This window comes from Gordionus sp. m RMFG-2023, chromosome 1, assembly GCF_954871325.1.
Source record: "Gordionus sp. m RMFG-2023 chromosome 1, tfGorSpeb1-WG-v2, whole genome shotgun sequence".
In the NCBI taxonomy this organism is placed as follows: domain Eukaryota; kingdom Metazoa; phylum Nematomorpha; class Gordioida; order Chordodea; family Parachordodidae; genus Gordionus; species Gordionus sp. m RMFG-2023.
Window position 1 is genome coordinate 82,233,864 of NC_088775.1, and position 8,046 is coordinate 82,241,909.

The window sequence follows — 8,046 nt, forward strand, 5'->3', positions numbered from 1 at the left end:
ATTTGGAGCCCTTTGGCCTTAAATGAGGAATGACAAACGTCCAGATGGCATATTTAGTAAGGTAACTAAAAAGCTTGTCCAAAATGTGTCATGAATCATAACGCACTTCATTCCTTTTTATAGAATTCTGACATTTTGGAGCTCCAAGAAGTCAAAAAGTGATTTTTACAGCCTTTTATATTTAACAGCTAAAATTTCTGCATTCATTCTTAATTTTTTTTCTAAAATAAATAGAATTTAAGTTATCTATTTATTTAATGGGTTTTTTTCTACTAGACTGCAATTTCATATATTAGTGTAGCAATATTATATTGTAACATGTATAATTTATATTACATTTATTATCGACATTTATTTTCGACATTTATTTTCGACATTCTATTAGATTATAAACACAATAAACACAGAATACAATTTAATTTTTTTTTTCATTTATATTTTGTAGAAATTAAATTATTAGGTTGGATACATAGTGGGATCCGATCCAAATCGATTTAACAGCTGAGCGATTTTAAAAGTGATATCTTATGCATATTTTAAAACGATCTATCTGAGTGACGTTTTCTGGCTTTGTAGTTATAAAAGTTATAACAATCGTATTTCAGATTATCATCGTAGCTTAACAAACACAACTTTTCCAAGTTTAGGTAAGCTGCAGCTCTATTTGGAATAAGATATTTAAAAAAAAATTGAATTATTTCAAATGGTATCATGGCGTTAGAAGCCATTTTAAAAACGCAAAACTGTTTTCTTGTTTTAATATTTTTTATTCGTACATCTTGCCCGTTGGTCTGCGATCCTTTTTTTAAGAGATCAGTTGTTTTTACAGGAAAGCCGGCAATAACTTGTTATATAAATAACAATGATGGGGGGGGGGGGGGGGGTACTAAAAAATGACATTTCTAGTTGTTTAATTATATGTAAATTAAATTAAATGTTATATAAAATGTAAGCGTTAAGTTGATAACGCTATGATAAAATTTGAAAAACGTATTTTGCGGTGCTTTAACAAAAAATATGCGATATGATTATAAAAATAATAGCGAATTCGATACAAAGATATATGATTTTTCTTAAATTATTATATAAAATAATTATCTCTATTTTAGTTTTATCTTAAATTAATTTTAAAGACTAAATCAGATGTAATAACGCAAGATAACCCGTTTAGTATAAACGTAGTGTTAACGATTTTTAATGAAAAATATGCGGCAAAACTCTCCCGCTCAATTTGTGCGCCTTAGTTTAAATTATCTTTACTAATATTTCACATTAAGCTTAGTCATAAATTTATTTATATTGTGTGATAACTTTAACAGAAGTGTAACTAACATCACCGGGTTGCGGAAAGGCCCAGGTAAGATTTTTCAGAAACATCGGCCTCAGGGAGCGTCAAATAATTACAAGGAGCCTAATAAAATAACTTCTTTGCGAAGTGCTCTATTATTTTTATTTCTGAGCGTACTAATTTTATATATATTTTAACTCAATTAAGATGGAGGATATTTTGTTTATGCATGCGTGTTTTTCATTTTGAAAATAAATGATTCATTTATTGTTTTTATTATAAATTAGTTTTTAATATATATATATATAAATTTATCAATCTGGATATTTTTTTTTTGTAATCGGCGTTTTAATATATTTACCTTGTTAACAATATCCTTTCTATCCCATCATTGGAAATGTCTCCAATCAATTATTACGAAATCTTATTTTTACTATTTATTATTTTTCATTCGGAAATAGTTTTTTGCTAGGAAAAACTAATTTAGCATAATAAATTAACTAAATATATTTGTTCTACTATTTGAGATACACTTTTATTTATATTTTTTTTAAATATGCCACATTTCAATTACCTTCCAGGACTTAGCTAGGCCTTACAGGAAATATTATATATAAATGAATATTATATGTTTTATATATATATCTTCGATTTCCACGCGATTTAGAATTAGCTTTAAATATAAATTTATTATAGAAAATATTCTTTTTGGTAATTTAATATATGAAATCTTAAACTCCATTTATTAAAAAAATATTTGGCTCAATAATCTAAAAGTTGAGTTTGACTTAGAGTTATCAATTTAGTTATACATTCAAAAGTATCATTATGCTTCTCTTAATTGTTAAAAAGATAAAATAAAAAAAACCTGTTAATAGACTCAAAATACGCTAAAACATTTCTAATCTAAAAATTTGATATTTGCATTTATTGAATAATTATAATTTAATATTCGTAGTAATTGCATAATTTGCTTTCAATAAATAAAGAGAATCTTATTTACTAAATTATATTAAATAGTATCTAAAATGTAAATGTTTTTTTCATTTATCTAAATTTAGTTGATTATCAGAAAATTTGTTTTTCAATGTGATTGGCAGAATAGAATTACAAACAAGATATATTTTAAAATTTAATTTAAAAAATTAAACAAATTAATAAAAATAATCTTAGGCCACTTCCAACTAGTGTTGTTAATGTAACTATTTACTTTTTTTCTAAAAAATAACTGTAACTAGTTATATTTTAAAAATTGTGATCCACACATGTATAACCCAAGCGAGTGGTTTCCCTTGATTCAAAGGGACTAGCGTCATTCCATTAGATCTGGTGATTATCAAATCTGAGGCCAGAGGGTTCTAGTTTAGAAGGAATATTTTTAAAGATTCTATTGATGATCGAATTGATGGCATAGTGCCTGGGTAATCTGCCTTTTGAGACAGTGTATGGGGAAGTGTCCAAGGCTATCGATATGAGTCTATAATAAGACATATGATGTAGGCGTCACCATTTCACAGCCTTAACAAAGACCTATGGCTCTTCTAAGTTCTTCGTTGGTTAGTAACAAGCATTAGAAATAGGTATAGTTTCTTACCATTCGTAACCAAGGTGGAATATGACCGAGGCTGGAATTATTTTATCCGGCAAAAGAGTCGTATTATTGTCATTCTGTATAATCGGAGTTGGGTTTAGGTGGAGAAAGAGCGATGGAGATTTTCTTTGACTTAAAGTGTGAGTATTCGACGCGATGTTATATCAATGGTAAATTCCAGCCTCTTTGTCTTATAGAATTTGAATATGAGCGGATTAGAAAATTTTTTCTAGAGGTCTAATGCTGCGGTATGATGTGAATCGATAGTTTTTAAGTCCGTGTATCGAAATTTAGCAACTGGGGATAAAGAGGCTGAAATGCTTAAGGATATGGGAGAATACATAATACCACCTAGTTTTGGTGGAAAGGAAGCTTGCATTCAGGAGAGTGAAGAGAATTTGATATTTAAAATAGATTTGAGAGTATATTTTAAATGAACTTCAAGGTCTAATAACATTTTAGGGGACTTGAAAATTGTTAATGAACGAAAAGTATGTAAAACTTTAGGAATGATTAAAAAAATTTTAAGTAAATAGAAAGCCTGATGAGCAGGTAAATGTTTTAAAATATTTTTCATTCTATTTGAATTTGGCAAGAAATTCATCTCTGATATGAAATATAGCACTTTCACCTCCAATGGGTGAACCTAGGTTGGTAAAGCTAGTTTTGTCCACTACAATAAAATTTTCAGGTGGGCAGTCAGAATCAAGGGTGGGATAAATTAATTTTAGATTATTAATTTAAAATTATGTTTAAATGTGATTGTGTTCGCAAAAGATATGCAACAATAATATAATTTCCCGACTAAATATATTTTATAATTGTTACATACTGGGTTTCATAATTTTGTAACCAAATTCAAGTAATAAACCTATTTTTAAATATTATATTTCTTTACAAATTTAACACATATATTCCTTATTTTTTGCTCTAAAGTTGCTGACAATATTTATACTCTAGAATTTTATAAGTAATAAATGTATTTTTTTATATTTTATTAAATTAGATCATAAAACTTAGTATAAGGAAATAAAAAAATTAAGATTATTTATTAAATAATTTTTGTATAAAATACTAAATTAGTATTCATTACTAGGGGAGACCGGGGTTATATTGTCCATAAAAAATTGAGAGGCTGTGAAAAGGAGGAGAAATAATTTATCAAAATAATTTTGATGTTATTTTATTCTTTATATAATTATCTACGGTAGAAATTAATATCTAATAAAAAAATATTATATATTTTTTTAAATTTAAATTTTAAAAAAATGAAAATTTTTGAGTCATGAAAATGAGACGGGGGATGTATTATCCTTTTGTGGGGCATGTTTTAGACTATGATTTTCTAAGCATTTTATTCATATAAAAATCATAACAAACATATAATATTAACATACAACACATTTATTACATATAAAAAATGGATTAAAATCACAACATGATCCATGTGCCCATAAATGACAATCCAATCTTCATTATGGTGGTGAGTTTGATAGTTTTTGTGGCACACTAAACAAAATTCTTTTTTGCCAGCATTCATATTTAAACTTTTTTTATTATTGGTTGATTTTTTTTTCAGATTATTAGCCCTAGATCTGGCTATTTTTTTGTAAGGTGAAGAGGGGAGGGAGAGTCAATAGAACTATACCACTGTCAGAGCCCAGCTCAATGACTTCAATAGATTGGTGAGATTTATGATTATCTAATATAAGCAAAACTTTTTTATCTTGACTGGGCTTAGTGTATTTTATAAAAAGATTTTAAAAATATATAAAATCTTCAGCCAGCATTTACCCAGAACCATTAGACACGCCAATGCATCCTACAGGGCCATCTCTTAAATAATGATCATAAAATTTTTTCCTGGGATATATAAACATAGGTGGAATATAATTTTCTAGAGCATTGACAGCAATTGCCAAGGGCATAAGTGTACCACATTCTGATGTAGTAATTGCCACAACCTGTTTTTCGCCTTTCCTTGCAATAACTTTATTAGGCCGTTGAACTGTTGTTAATCCTATGAAAATATTAAAGATTTGCTATCATATATATTTTAATTAACCAGTTTCATCCATATTATATATATCACATGGTAGAAAGTTATTTTCCCTTGTGACAGTCAAATAATTATTAAAAAATAAATCAACCATTTTCATATTAAAATTGGTAGCCCTGGCTATACTTGTAGCCTCTGGTGTTTTCAAAGAAATAGTTGGATTTCTTTTAATAAATGCTCCAACCTAGTCTTCACCAGCTGATTGAGTTATTTCCCAAGATTTTGGTATTGTAAACTATACCTCTTGGCCATTTGATAAGCTAAAACTCTAACCTAAATTTAAACATAAGTCATTAAATTATTTATATATTAAGGCAATCTAATTAAAATCCTAATTCTTAAATTTTATTCTGAATTTATTTAATAATTAATATAATAAAATATATCATACATAATTAAACCTCTAATGTATAGGTAAGAACCAAAATATGTTTTAATACATGATATAATTTAATGCTAAACCAATGAATAAATCATTTTAAAATTAATATACATGGCAGCATCATTTTATTTTAAATATATATCATACACACATAATTAAATCTTTAATATATAGGTAAGATATGATTTAATGCATGATATAATATATATAATGCTACATTGAATAAATCATTTTAAAATTAATATTAATACATGGCAGCATCATTTTAAAATTAATATATATAGATGGCAGCATCATTTTATATATAAATGGCAGCAACATTTTATTTACATATATATCATACACACTTAAATAAATATTATTCTAATGTATAAGTTAAATTCTTACTTTAAAGTATTTTAAAATTAATAAAGATGTTTCATTAACATATAATGTAAATAATTTTAAAAAATTTTCTCAAGTTTATTATTATTTAACTAAAAAAATACCATGGCATAAATTTAAAGATTATAAAAAAAATCATTTTACAGAGATATATGATATAACAAAGGATTAAAATACTTGATTAGGGCATAATCCTGAAAATAATCTTGATCCTTTAATTAAATAATCTGTTAATTTAGTTTCTTGAATAGGAGAAAATACTGATCTGTGAATATATCGCTCTTGAAAATCTTCATTTCTTTTGAACAATTTATTATACCTCTAATGCTTAGTTTCTTAAATATATACTAATTTAAATATATAAATATACTTCCCATAACTTAAATTCGTATTCATGGTTATAACTGTCAAAGGTATCTTATATTTCAGCATTTGAAGAATACTTGCCTTTTGATTATCATTATTATCTTTGTTAATTTTTCTAATATATGTTCGAACCATTTTACAAAAACATAACCAATATTTTAATGAATGTATGTAAAAGGAAAAGACGCACCCCGCTAATACCTTCCCCAGGTCCACAGGATCATTTAAAAATTAAATTTAGAATATTAAATTAACATAATGATTGTCAATATTTTTATATATGATAAAATGGAGATTTTTTTATCATTTAGAATTTATATTAAGTCTGAACAACTTTTATAAAAAAAGTTATTCGTGAAAATGTAAAATTTAAAAAGGTTACTTTGGGTATGTTGAAACTTAAATTTGCATTTAAAATTTTTCATGAGCAATTTTGTCCGAAACAATTTTGGACCTACTTAAGCACCTTATTATAATACATATTTGGCTTAAATTACAAATCTTAAACTTTATTAATTTTTAAATTATTTGAGAAGGAAATACCTACCCCGGGAACACACTATCCCCGGTCTCCCCTAATAAGAAAAGACGACTATTAAAGAAAAACAAAATATTATAATGCATATATCAAATATCATTTCCTTCAACAAGAGATTAATCAAATACCCTTCGGACAAATAAATCAAGTTCTAAACCAATCATTTGATGTAGTTGAATTTTTTGACCTAAAGCATCAAAATGTTGTTGATAATGAACTTAGAGAAAATTTGATAAAATCCAATAAAAACATATTATCTTTATATGATTTCCCAGATTTAAAATTACTTTTTGTTTTTATATAATGTTGTCCTTACATTAAGTACTCCCGTAGAGCGTTTATTCAGTCCAGGAAAGCTCATTTTTGGGTAAAACGAGCGCGTCTCGTAGATAAAAATTTTGAAATCAATTTATTGTTAAAAACAAATAAACACTTATTAAACTTTAATTTTTTGGAAAAATATATGTTACAAAAGTAACTTTTAATAACACTACATCCAACCAAGATGATAAAAAAAATAGATTAACTAACCATAAAATTTGCAGATGATCACTAGCAATGCAATGAGTAATGATAGGAGTTAATACATTAACTGGAAATTTATTTTAAGTTGGATTTTTTTTAAAATATTTAATAATTTAAAAGAATTTAAATTTAAGTAAAAAAAAATTTGTGTAGCGCGCTACTTAAAAAAATAAAATAGCGATAGCGGTAGCTAGCTAATAATATAGAAGGTATTGAAGTATTTCGCTACTAAGCTACTCTTTATTTTATATAATAAATGCACATAAGATCCGTTAAAATATATTTATAATTGATTCTATATAATCATAATCTTTTTATTTTATTTTGAAATTTATATTTAAAAATATGCATTATATATCTGGTTTTCAAAATAATTAAAATTTTAAAATGTAAACAATAGATATTTATACTAAGATAATTTTGGTGATGATATTATAAAGTTTCCTGTTCGATCGCATATTTTAATCTCGATAAAAAAAATTTAACACTGGGTGTAAATTTCGATGTAAGATGTGCCAAAAGATTTTATCATCAAACAAGACCAAAAGCTTCAACTTGAGAAAACACTTACAGGTAATATATCAAACAAATTTAATATCAATGTTTAGCCCGATCCTTAATCTTTTAAATAAAATTTGAATCAAAGTTGTATATCTATGATAGTTTTTGAGCTAGATGAGTTTATGTGCAAGTTCATTTTCTGGCCTAGTCCAAACATGATATGTTTCAACTGGTCATAAGATATTATTTAAGAATTACATTGCAAATTATAATAAATAATTAATATTATTTCTTTTATCATCAGACTCATCTATTTAATGATTTTATAAATTATTAACTGGGTGTTAAAAATTCTCATTAACCACTAATCTATACATGCTAAAATACTTATTGCAATCCTTTCATGTTATTC